General features: G+C 40.9%; 1 protein-coding gene across 3 annotated transcripts in view; it reads left to right on the top strand.

Annotated features, from left to right (window-relative positions):
- Window positions 1-13,785, top strand: part of mef2cb (myocyte enhancer factor 2cb) — a 68,990-nt gene that overhangs the window by 5,406 nt on the left and 49,799 nt on the right. For 2 of the 3 annotated variants that reach the window (XM_079349619.1, XM_079349617.1), the window contains exon 2: window positions 2,717-2,847. The gene's annotated coding sequence lies outside the window, so the exon portion shown is untranslated. Of the gene's footprint in view, window positions 1-2,716; window positions 2,848-4,982; window positions 5,569-13,785 lie in introns of those variants that run through there. The other variant, XM_079349618.1, reaches the window with a different exon arrangement.

The following is a 13,785-nucleotide window of genomic DNA, read 5'->3' as shown; positions in this document are numbered from 1 at the left end:
TGAAGCAATTGCTATGGTAACAATTTATGTGTGCAACATTATTATTTAAATTAAATAATGTTATATTTACAAAAACTTTACCTTTTATAAAGGGAATTTCAACTTGGGATGTTGAAGATAGATTGCTTTACTGTTTGCTTTCAGTGGTAGAGTCAGCAGAGAAATATTACCTATGATCTTAATATAGTGAGAGGAATATCACCTGTACATTACAAAAGATCATTTGAGTGTACGAATACATACTTACCCAAATCATGGATCTCTCTATTTTTTTTATATTGTATTAAATCAGGACATATGATTACAGTTAATTAAAAATGATATCCTCACCTTTGCTCTCCTAATTACACTTGTTCAGTGGTACAATTCAATGTGACTGTAATTACTGATGATATAGTCCTCTGAGTTTCATTATATACCTTATTAATAAGGAGCACCAAATCATTTGTAATAAAACGCTTTGGATGACTAACACAAAGACCAGGCGCACATCAGCAGGGAAATGTCTCTCTTCTCTCTTAGACAACGTGTGCGAAGAGTTCGTAAGTGTTTTCTCTCTCTCTCTTTCTCTCTCTCTCTCTCTCAGACCTCTAGTCATGTGCAATGTGGATATGATCTGTTAAAATGAATTAAGCATGAATGTAAGACAGTGCAGTTTAAATATGCTCCATTTAAAACAAAACTTACTTGTTGTATAAATGTGCAAAAATCTGGAGTTTTGCATACATACTTATACAACATTACTTTAAAGATTAATCTTGGCCTTTATATTTCGCTTATATTTCTTTTTTATTTCTTTATGCTTTTTTTTAACTTTTCCTCAGTCTACTTTAACTAAATAAGTAGAATTTACAAATATTTTTTGGTTAAAACTACTTCTCCATCATGTCAACTATACAGTTTCAGACTAAATCTTAAATGATCAATTTTCAGTCATCCAATTGAATATCAGCATGATATATTGAAACATCAGTTTAAAAATAAGGGTACTAGGACTGCCCTTTAAACACCTATGTCAGCCTACCCCTAAGTCACCCACACACATGCACTTAAGTATTTGTAAGATTTATGGATCACCAGCTGAGCCCGTAAACTGAGTTGGCCTGCAGGTCTTTGTGTACCGCCTGTGCAGGGTTTGGTCGTCACATCATGTAGCATCAATCTGGTGTCAAAGCTTCAAATGTCTCTGAAATTCATCAGGGACAGAGCACAGGAGGAATGACTGAAAGCAGTAAATACCACACAAAGCTGGGAGCATCCTCAAAACATATCTGACACACAGCAAATGTGTCTCGCAGTAGCTGGCTAATTCTCAGGAGCAGAGAGGCAGAGAGCTTGACAACATCATCGACTGTGACAGGCAGATTGTGTTTTCACGTGAGCATGATCGACAACAGATTGCACCGAGCCCGGGCTGTTCCTGTTTGCCCTGGAAATGTGTTTGTGTTTATCTTCTTTTTTTTTTTTTTTCTTGAGCAAAAGAGAGAGGCATTCCTTTCTTTCTCCCTCGCATTACAAAAAAACACACACATTTTAAGCCGAGCTGTTCTACGTGTGTGTGACACATGCTGTGAAGTGGCTGCCAGGAGAGGCTTAAGAAACAATCCAAGCAAGATCAATATCACCAAACCGCACTTATGTGTTTGACTTAACATGAAGTCGCAGTTTCCCCTCCTCGCTTTTTAAAGGCACGCCTGATGCCAAACCTCACGAAAATTACATTTACCAAAAAGCCTAAAGGGTGTGTGTGTATACACACTGTGACATATTTGAAATTACATAATTGTTTTGGCCAACTGTTGATTTTTCTCCAGCAGGCTTTGATTAGGGTGTCAACCCACACTTACACAAACACACACGTTTCTAAACATGAGTTCAGGATTTTCTACAAGTGTGAGTGAGGAACAATGGCTAAGGATTTGGGTAGCAAAAGTTTCAGCTAGCACAAAACTAATCAATTAATTCCCTTTAATTAAAAGCTAAATACTTTGGCTCAAGATAGCCAACATCCCCACAATATTTAACCCACATCAGGCTCTGCTTTTTGACTACTTTTTTAGTACCTGACTGAACTTATCAGCCCTCACAGATAAACAGTAATATGACATACTCAGGACAACTTAACACAAGGCAACAATTTTATTTATTTTTGGGCTTTATTTTGCCTTTATTGGAGAGATAGGACAGTGAACAGAGATGGAAATCAAAGAGAGAGAGAGTGGGGATTGACATGCTGGAGGGGAGCCTCAGGCTGGATTCAAACCTGGGCCTCCATGCATGGGGACAAACCACTGCGCCACCAGCGCCCCCCTATAATGCCTTTTTAACCATATTCAAATTTATCTGTCGACACCTACTTGGCACCCTCAAGAGCAAAAAAATATGCATTGGCTCTTTCCTGCTTTGCATTAATTGTGCTATGCCTGTTAGTGCGCCTTCACTAAGTTTATCCCAGTGGACAAGTCAGACTGTCATAATGAATATGCATGAGCCTATGTTTGCCTCGTTTAATGATTTTTTCCACCATTCAAATGTATTCCATCCACCTCCCCCCATTTATTTCTTCGTATTTCAAATGTACATTAAACACACAATCACACACGGACACCCACACACACACACGAAGATGTTAACATAGAAAATGCTTACTAGGTGAAGCAAACAATTACCATTCCACTGTCTTTTCTCACTCTTCCTGTGTCACCTTTCCTCACAGGTGCCGAACCAAAGACAACCTCAAGCATTGTGAGCGCTGCAAGGACCTCTCCCATGAATCGCTGACAGACAGTAAAGAAAGCTAAGAGACTGAGTGATCAGAAGACGGCAGGCGAAGGAATATTGAACGTGGTATGTACACATGTGCACCTATGACAACCACTCAGAGGTTTAAAGGTGGAAAATTGTGTCTTTTAACAGAGCACCAATCTGTATCTTTCAAACGCTTGCTGTTGATATCTACCATGTTGCATTTATGAACCCTTTGTGTCTAGCAGACTACATCTTATTGATTATCGTGTAGGTCTTGGGTCGGAGGAAATGGTATTAAAGATTAAAGGGTCAGGTGATGTGAAGGTGGTATCCCGAGTCATCAGACACCAGCGACTTCAGTTACAGGCTGTAATGTCCGCCCGTCAAGAAGATTAACAGGCTTGATTTATTTATTAACTGATTTCATGTCCCGCCATTACCATCGCTGACTAACTTGAAGGGTGAGTGTTGCATGGCTTATGCTTCACAGGTGAACTTCAAAGGGAGGGAAAGATTAGGGTGCTGCTTGGTGTCCACTTACACTTCATGCAGTCTGCAGTGACAAGTGGAACAAAGCTGAGCTAGTTAGGAGAAAGGCGTTGCTGCCTTCCTAATTTCACCAACACAGGTTATCTACTCCAGTTTAAGTGAACATTTGTAAAAACAATAACTTTACTTTAACATTTTTCCTCTCTCCGCTATGTTATGGAGCTGAGGCGGCGCTCATGCATGAGTGTGGGGGGCGTGGCATTTAAATGAGTCCCAAGGTAAGAGGTGGTTTTAGACAGAGCTCTGGGCAGATTTTTCTTTTTAAATCTTGCTAGATTTCCAGAATTACCAACCCTGCCTTTAAACTCTGTTTTCGTTCCTAAAGGCACAAGTTAAGTGATAAACACATTTCTTTTCTTTTTTAGCATAATAAAGACTATTGACTGTATGTTAAACTCTGACCATCAAAAAGTATTCACTGAAGGACTTCAAATGTGTCGTCGATCATGTGACGTGACAATCGCACACATAGTGCTATCAGAGACTGCAGAGAGTGAAGGAAGTGGCATTCTTCCACAAGAAATACTTTTCTGATCACACAACTATGAAACATTGTGTGTATCTTAAGTCTAGGTATTTGCATCGGCATGTTGGAAGAAAAAATTAGGGATCAGAATATCCCTACTTCAAACACCCTTGTTCATCACAATCTAGGATCTTTCTTTTTTGGTTTGATTTATGGAAACTCAAGAGTGGGACCTGATGGTGTGTTGCAGTATAACAGGCGTCATTCAAATCCACTATTAACAATCTTTAAACTGATCCAGCAGCCATATAATGTGAGTATAATAGAAGCCAAGTATTACAAGGCCTATCTGGTAAACATCTCTGTACAGACAGCGTCTGCGTCTTATCTGAAGTGGCAAACTTGCTGTTCTAATTGTTATCTTCACACTAATAGAGTGGATGTTTTGAAATCATTGGCTGGGTGGATAAAGGCTCAGTAATTCCCCCATGCTTACTGTCTGTGTCAGGGCTTATCTGCAGGAGATAGCGGGTCCTGGAGGATGATTGGCGGCGTGTGCGGGGAGGTGGAAAGTTTGTTGTGACTCAGAAAAGAGGGAACACAGACATGAAAGATGGTTTTATTTGGGGCTTACTGAGCAAGATACATGAGTTTATCCTACCATTTATTGTTATTATTTTGCAAAAAAAAAAAAAATTCTGTAAGTCTAGCATTACATTTAATGTCAAACATTTTCTTGGATTCAGGATATTTTGTCTTCACAGGAAACTTTTTCAAAGTTCCTTTTTTATTATCATCTTTAACCATCCAATTGTCCTCAGCGTCTGTTTAATAACACATAAGCCTACATGCTGTTTTTCTTTTAGTTTGTCTTTGGTTATAGAGCACTTTCCAATTGATGTGTAATGTTCGAGACAATAGTGGAAACTAAATCTGCACCAACAAAACACGTGAACTTCTCTGCCTCGGATTCAGCAGTGTAAAGTGGGCTGCAGATGCTTAACGCGCTCTCCGTTGGTTCATTAGTTAAAGCACACATCCCCCATCATCTTCCTCTAGTGGTCCTCTCTGAGCACTTAATTGTGCGTCCACTCTACCGGGGCTGGCGCGATAATAAAGCATTACGAGCCGTGCCTCTTTCATTAAAGTAGAATTGGGAAATATGAGCCCGCCCCCTTTCAGGAGTCAAAAAAGGGAGAGAAAAAAGAATCGATTATTTCTCCTCGCTCAGGGAGAGGAAGGAGAGGGCTTGGGGAAAGACTCGGGCAGGATTGTGTGAAAGGAACAGAAACAGATTGTGAACATCACCGGTCAGGATCCAGACGTCCAGCAGATTACCTACCAGCACCTCCTCAACTATCACCACCACTCTACCGCGTCCCTCCTCTCCGCTACACCGGCACCTCGCAGCCAGAGAGCCCAAGCGAAGCGTCCGCCTCTCCTGCGCAGACACTGTCCGACCAGAAAGAGAGAGAGAGAGTCAGAGAGAGAGAGAGAGAGAGAGAGAGAGAGAGAGAGAGAGAGAGAGAGAGAGTCAGAGGGAGAGAGAGAGAGAGAGAGAGAGAGAGAGTAGTTGCTCTGACATTATAGAGACTCCTACCACGTACTGTAGGTTACTTTTTTTCCTCCCGGCGACGTCCTCTGCTAAATTGCGCTCCTGGATTTTAAGCGCGTCTTGGACGAAGTCCGTCCCCACCAAGCAGCGGCTTCAACCCTCCTGTCACCCAGCCGGACCAAAGCACCGGCGGACCGCTTGTTGTAGCTTTTTACTTACTTCACCCGGACCAGATTTCGTGCGCAATAAAGTAAGTACCGAGCACTTCACTTACAACTTAACATTCGCAACACATGATGCATCATATGATCTTTATTTTTAATCTTCAAAAGGGGAAACTTGAGGGTCTATTTTTATTCGCGCTGCCTCATCAACAAAGTACAGTAACTGCGTGTATTGATTTGTTGTGACCCTAATCGACTCATGCCGGTGACAACCCTTGTAATTACCAGCTGACATCAAGAAACTGTTTATGGTTTATTAAAAGAGTCAAGGTGTGCTGTCTCAAGCTTCAGGTAAAGGATACTATTTGTGTTGACCTTGTGTAGCTTTCTCATGTCCACATGCAGGCGCACAGTCCTGAAGACACAGATTCATAGGTTGCCCTCCAATGTGAACCAGTGTGCCCCACACCAATGCGTCTTTTGATGACATTAAAAGTTGCTTCTATCAGAGTTCTGGTTAAAACAATTTATGTATTGATTACCAGATATACAGTTTAACAAAATTGAGTAAAACTTTGAAAAAAACCTTTGGAGTAAATGCATCACATGTTTTTCAAGCGTCAGGATATCAGCTTCATTACAGCATCATACTTTAGTAAAACTCCCTACACATGGCGTTACTTCTAATTTATGTTTTTCCCCCCGTCTACTAGTGTAAACAAACTAAAAGAAAGTAATGATCAGAATGATCATTTTAAAATGCATTCAAACGGGACAGCATGTACAAAGACAACTTTCATAAATATGCCAATAAAACTCATGTAAACATAAATAATTAACAAAGTTAAATACAGCACAACAATTTGTCACAATTTGTCACAATTTGTCTTTCAACAAAAAGACAGTTTCTTTGTCCATGTCAATTCATCATTCAACTGGGATTACTGATTTGTACTTCAGTGTTTTTGAAAACAATTTGCGTGTTCAGGCTCAGTTATAAATAAATTCTCTTTCATTTTGTAACTGGAATTGTTTAGACCTTTGGAACAAATACATTTATATTGTGAGTTGAGTTTTAAGTTCAGTCTATTGTAGCAAAGGTGAACCTGTTGCAGCCAGAAGATTAATGATGACACCCATATTAACCTGTGGAAACTTTCAAAGCTGCATACTTACATATACAATAAAATAAAACGTTTATTTTTCAGTTAAAGAGAAAGGAGGTCCACTGCTTAAATGGAAAGATAAACTAAGGACAGTTTTTTTTTTTTTTTTTAAATGCAGCACAGATCATTTTAATTTAGACCGATTCTGGAACTGACTTGCTACATGCATTTAACTGATGTTCATCTATAGGCTATAAGGATCATGTAAATCTCTTTATCCTTATTCTTATGGTGTCATTATAACTACATTTTATTCACTCAATGCTGTACGTTTTTAAAGTAAAAAAAAACAAACAATAAATTGTACAGATAACTAAGATATGTTAATTAAAGTAATGTTATAGTCAGCGCACATTTTGAGAATCCTTGCATTTGATAAAAAATATGTTCTCTGGACAACTACAATTTTTAAGAGATAAAGTGTTTCTTTACACAACAGCATGCAATCTATATTTATGATTGTGAAAAGCGTCCTGCATGCACTCAGGCATTTCCTGTTTTTTTGCATTTTGCAGTTTCTTGTATTTGGGAAAAAGGAGATTCACACATCATAAAGTAGATTAAATATTTGATATACATCTTTTAATTTAAGAAATATGTAGTGTCCCATATATTGTCTTTTTTATTTGTTTTTTGTTATCATTTATGCTATTGATGTTGTTTACTGGTGATAAAATAAATTAAATGTCTAAGTCTGTGAAAAGATTTTTTACACATGGCCTTTCCTCTCCTGCCCATCTTCAATGAAGTTGTTCTGTGTGGCCTGTCTGGCCTGTTGCTCTCTTGGGATTTAGCGTTAGGTTAATCCGCTCAGAGAAAGGTGAGCACCCGCATGTGGACCATGCACGATTACACACTGAGGACTCTGTCAGCCAAACTCGGTAATCTCAGGGACTCCGCACACACACACACACACATGCACCTATGTAGTCGCGCACAATCCTCCACACACACACACAAGTGGCTATACAAAAGCATGGTGTCCCTTCTCTGTCTGTATGCCTTTAAGTTTTGCTCACACACACACACACACACAGCGGCACCTACTTTCTGGCCTGTGCTGCTTTTGTTTCTCTTATTCTCTTAAAACCTCTCCCTCTTCACAAATCATTTGGGATTTTGGGGGCTGATTCACAAAACCAACAGTGACAACATACTCTTACCCTTCTCACAGAGAGGGATTAGGAGGTCACGTGTCCCTGTGATTGGCCGGGGCATTGAGCCGATTGTCAGGGCACTTTGCTGTACACCAGGGGCTCAGTGAAGCTTTAGTTAAGTGAAGGGGAGGGACACATGGTGTGCCATGGTCAGGGTTTGAACATGTTTGAAAAGAGGATAGCATAGAACAAAATGTAACTTTTTTCTTTTATCACAAGTTTAAAATAATTGATGGATTAAATAACAAATACTTATCAGATAGATGTCAAATATGTGCTCCGTAGACTGTATTTTTTTGAAAACGTAGTAAAGTACACCACTGTGCTGCCGCAATACAGAAGCTCATTTTAAGATTTCCTCCACCCAAATCTATGAAAACATTATTCCTAATGGGAACATCAGACGCATGTATGTTTAAACAAATAATTTAATAGCTGCTTTTGCATTTGCTGTGCTTTAAGGTTATTTTCCCACTCTCATGGTGTCAAATATTTTGGGAAGGGTTTGCAGAGTTTGCACGGTAAAACAGCCATTTGCAGATTGCAGGTTGGCAAGATCTGCAGAAAGATATTGAAGTGCTGTAATTGGACTTTGTGCCCTTTGGCTCAAACGAGCAGGTTAATATAAGAGTCAATTGTAAGGAATCATATTTACCCCATAAATAAGGTTAATATAATATATTGAACCGAGAAGACATCTCTGTAAATCAGGCAAATGATGCAGTGTTTTTTTAGCTTTGTATTTTAAAATAAATGCAGCAGGAAACACTTCCAGAAAAATCCAGATGTGAAAGTATTAAGATAAGCTCTCTTTTAAGTGCATTTATCTGACACAAAAGTGTGCAAATGTTAAACTCTTTTCTTGCCTATTCATAAGCAGAAGAAACCACTTAACTTAAAACAACAACTCAAGGGCTTGTTGTGTTCTTGTGTATTGCACGAGGCAGGTGTTCCCTCCTTAACTACATGGGAGAACAAGTCTCTTTTCCCCCTTTTTTGTACATTTTTATGGCACCAATGAAAAGTGTAGGGCTCACCCTCACCATGGGTTTATTTACTCATTTGAACAGATCGCCCTTTGATTGTCCTCCTAACTGTTGGAAATGTTTACCCAAATGTTTCTGTGCCTTCAGAGCACTGTCTATAGATCTTAATAGGAGCCACAATTACTGCTAAAACTTAATAAAATAATCATCTTAAGTAAATATCAGTGTCCTTGAATGGTTTAGGCTGGGTTGAATGCATATTTTTGAATATGTCCTGGTTTGTGCATAATAATGCAAAGTCTTCTTCTGTCTCTATCTAGTAATTAGCGGTGACGCTCAGCAACTTTGTGTGTGTGTTCTGTAAGTGGATGGGGGTGTGTGGGGTTTGTTCACTGGGGTGTTAAAGATCACAGAGGAATATCTCTGCCTTTGATGTTTAATTGTATTGTAAAACACACTTTAGAATATTTCTGCATAAAGTAGAGTTCTGGCTGTGCTTTGCTTTGTGTTTGCTGTTTCTTTGTGTGTTTGTCTGTCAGCATGCTCTGTGTGTCTGGGAGGTTTTTGTGTGTGTGTGTGTGTGTGTGCGCGTGTGCGTGAGATCGAGTTTGCGTCTCGTCTTAGTCTGTTTGCGCGTCTGAATGTTTGTGCTTCTCTGTTTTTTTGTTTTTGTTTTGTTTTTTTTTGTCGGGGTTTTGTGAGGTTGTTGCTGGTGTATATTCAAATGAAAAGCCGTGATTTCTTTCTCGTCTTTTTTTCTGGCGCTGAGGAGGGTAGGATTTGATGTCTGGGATGATGGAGCAGTCGGGAAAACAGTGTCAGGGTGAGTGCTGAAAAGGCAAACTGAGAAGACAAGATGCGCAAAAAAAACAGAGCAAGACACTCACAAACAGAAGAACGAAATTTTCTTGAGCTACAACGACCGAAAATCTGGCCTCTGATCAGATATACTTCATGATGCTTTGTGATGTCATGCTTCACACACTCATGCAGAAGAACAGGATGTCCTGCCTTCTTCTTCCTGTTTCCTGCTTCCTGCCCTGCCTGTGGGTCATTATGGCAGCAGCTGCCTGCTGGGTGGTCTGTGCTCAGCACTCCTGACCACACAATCATATCGTCAGCTGCAGCCCACCTAAAGAGACAGCAGAAACACCTCACCATACTTGAGGCCTGCTCCCTGAAATATTTGGACAGGAGGAGAGTACTTGGAGGCACGGAGGCTGGAGGAGTACAAGGAGCAGAGACTGTGACTGATAAGACAAAGAGAAACATTTAGAGTAGAACAGAGGTTGGATTTCTTTGTTCAAACACTTAATAGTTCACATCAGGCTGCACACACTCAGCATTATGACTTAAATATGAAAATGAGGGTTAACATGGTGAGAAATGAGTTCATTAACTTCCTCATCAGACACTTGCATTAGCTGTAAGATTTTCACTTTTAATGTGATTCTGAGACAGTGTGACACACAGGATCTAGTCTGTATCTGTGATACTGGCTCTAAACATGCTGTGCAGTAAATCCTTCTCAGTTAGTTTGAGGGAAAAGTGTACATGTGCATAAATCTGCCGACAGAAGCCGTGTTCCATCATAAAACACAGTGCCTGACCTGTGAACGGTGCAAACTTCATACCCCCTAATATATTTGCAGAGACAGGACCCCCCCCCCCCCCCCCCCCCCGCCACTATCACCCTTTAGTGTGGCACACGTTTGGGTTACACCCAGTGCCAACAAAAAAGCAAAGCCATATAGGAGTAGGCCAGAGGGAGTGAGAAAAAAGTGTAGAAATATTTTCCAGTGGCTGTAATTTATCTTTGTCACAAGTGCAACATAGCCGAGTCATTCTGCAACAGAGTCCGGTGAGACGCACAGTGGTAGCTCTGTACCTCGGCCTCACACAGGCTCACATCCATCTGAAAGCCCGCTCTCTTGGCTGCCACAATCTGCACTGCCGCTCCCCATCCACACAACTGCTGCTATCGCTTATTTTTAGAAGATCTTAGATTCAGAGGAATAAGGTCGCAAATGTCAGGCTCCTGTGTGATGAAACAGCTCACACTAAATATACAATAAAAGGCGGAACGATTGATAAAACTGTCTCTTTTGTCTGCTCTAAGGGAAAGATAACGGTCTTAAACATGATGCTTATTTTCACGTCACAGTCTCAGATATCTGGGCAAAGTCTGAAATGTCAGGAGGTTTGCAAGTGCTATACTCCGAGGGGACCGTGCTGCTGAAAAATGCTGTTAACACCGTCTAAGTCGAGAAACATCTCAGTAAGAATCCTCACTCAGTGCTCTCTCTCCCTCGTCTTCTGCAGAGCACGCGGCTTAAGTAGGCGCTGTCCTGCCAAAGTCCACCAGAGTTCTTTTTCTCCTGTCATCTGTGCCATTCCCACACCAGAGGCCAGCCTGTGACCCAATGTGGACGGCAAAAGATTATTTTGAACACTTATGTTACTTCGATAAAAAAAAAAGAAAGAAAGGAGAAGGCAAAACAAAGAAATGCAGAACAAAAGGGAAAATTGATCAATAAAAAAAAAAATATACGGTATATACAACTTTTTCAGCTAAGGTTTTTCTGATATTAATCTTAGAATGATATACATTACTACAACATGCAGTACACTGAGGGTGGATAAGGTCAAAGTAAGGCACCCCACTTACACCCATTTTCTTTCACTCATCAATTTTTTTTTCTTACATTTTTTCATTCCGGCTCCTTCTGCCCTGTGATGTATGGCTTTTTCCTACAGTGGCTCTTCCAAAGTGCTGCTCGTGATGTCATTAATTTTATTCATACTTTATGGATGCTCTGTCTGGAAAAAAAAAAAAAAAAAAAAAAAACGGGAGAAAGGGGAGAAAGGGGGATAGGAATGGAAGAGAAAGAAGAGAGAGAGAAAGACGAGAGGAGAAGAGATGGTGTTGTAGAAGGAGATTTTCAGTGCAGTTGCATGTATAATGAATGAGGGGGCACTTTGTTTGAAACTCCAGCCTGCCGCTTCACTTCAAGCTTTGCTGGGCAGAGTGGGGGCCTTGTGATCTCACACCAGCCACTCTCTTTATCCTGCCAATAGATGCTTTCACCTGGCACTGTGGTTCGACCCAGTGGAAAAACAAATAACCTTGTGTGTGTGTGTGTGTGTAGAAGAGAAACACACATGGGCAGAGGGAGAGCGAGAGAAAGAGAAGGGGAGACAATGGAACAAGGGGCTGGTTGGAAAGGGTGAGAGAGGAAAGAGGTGAGTTTGTATAACAGCAGCAGCAGTGCAGTGACGCCCAGACGATACTGAGGAGAATACTGGCATCCAGCCCACACTTCCTAAATAGTGCTCTCTACAGAAATAGCTCAGCCTTGATATTGACTTTTGTCTGCTGTTTATGTGTGTGTGTGTGTGTGTGTGTGTGTGTGTGCGTGTGTGTGTGGATGTGTACATTCAAGCAAGCTCAGTTGGAGAGCAGAGATAGAGGAGTTTGAACTATCCCAGTATCCGTTATACATCTTGGGCTGGATATTTTTCCTCTTCTGCTGTGTGTGAACAATGAAGAGTGTGAGCCGCCTTTATAATTTGGTTTAAAATTGGCCTCCGTCTTATTTTTGGCCCTGTGCTGGACTCATGGTTTTATAAATAGCTAAGGGAAGTGCGGGGGATACCTGTCATGGCTCCAGCCTCCCTCCAGCAGAGTCCCAGGGCCTCCACGTCACATCCATCCACCGCCGACCGGCCCACTCCAGGCAGTGGCATAGCAGGCCCCTCGGGGGGAGACGAGCAAACAGGATGGGACTCGGTCTCTGGAGTAAAACACAAGAGGGCGTGCATTAGAGTGTGAGCATCAGCTGAAACTGTCAGATTTGTGAAGTACAGATCAGAGTTAAATTCCTTTACAAACACTGAGCGGAGTGTTAAGAGAAGTGTCAACAATAAAAAGGTCTTCAAAATGAGAAGTTGCTTTTGAGACACTTTGTGAGTGTAAGGTCACAGAGTGGGTTTCTCTCGTCTCCGCCATCTGCATGCCGAAGTGTCTTGTTAATTTCATGTCTGCGTCTCAGTCATATGCCACTAACAGCACGGAGAGTGTGATCTTTCTGTCTTTGCCTCGATGGTGCACACTGTTGTACTCACATTCTGCTCACACTTGCTTATTGAATGACAAACTTCACATGTTGGAGTGGTAGTAGTAGGTTTTGCAATGCTCTTAACAGAGGACTGACTTCATATTGCACATCTATACTTTACCTTCTAAAAGCTACGTTATATGTACTGTAGGGCTTATTCAGGGTAAGACTTGGGGAAACTTGTGATAAGATAGCAGCTTTCATCCCTCCATGAAACCAACTAATTTGTTGGTATTGAATCCACATTGTCACCCTGAGATTCTGTTTAATCTGGTCATCCGATAGAAGTGGTGGAAAAGCAGAAAAAAATATGATAAGCTTGTAAATCTATTAAACATAAATATTTTTTTTTCCAAGAATGAGTGGCACTCTACATCTTTATAATAGGGGTCCATAATCATTTTAGGAGTGGGTCAGAGACAAAGCAAGAAAGCGTTCTTGCCCTTGGTATACCGTCTCTTTCCACGACAAAAGACAAATCATTCCTCTTTTTTTCCAGAATGTGTTTTTTTTCTCCTTTTTTTCCCTTGAAGGGAATTGTGCTGCCTGTTATTAATGTGCTTTTGACAGCTTAATTTGATAAGCGGGCTACTTGTTAAAGAAGCCTTGGATTGTTCTCATGGAAGGAACATGCTTTTTTTTTTCTCTCCCCTCCCCTCCCATGTTCTTCAAAATGCTGCCGCACAGTCTGTCGATGACCCAGTTCTGAGAGATGGTCGAAAAACAAGGAAGAGCAGAGCGAAACTCCACAGGGAGAAGGAAAGGAGAGGAGGCAGGAGGGTTAGCGAGGAAGATCGAGTGAGGAGGAGATACTATAAGCAAGAAAGGCACTTGTGGGAAGTTAACTCAAATGCTTTTTTCTTTCTTCTCGCCTCC

The sequence above is a fragment of the Symphodus melops genome (assembly GCF_947650265.1).
Source record: "Symphodus melops genome assembly, chromosome: 1".
In the NCBI taxonomy this organism is placed as follows: Eukaryota; Metazoa; Chordata; class Actinopteri; order Labriformes; family Labridae; genus Symphodus; species Symphodus melops.
The sequence above is the reverse complement of the archived record's forward strand: the minus strand, read 5'-3'. Positions and strand labels throughout refer to the sequence as shown.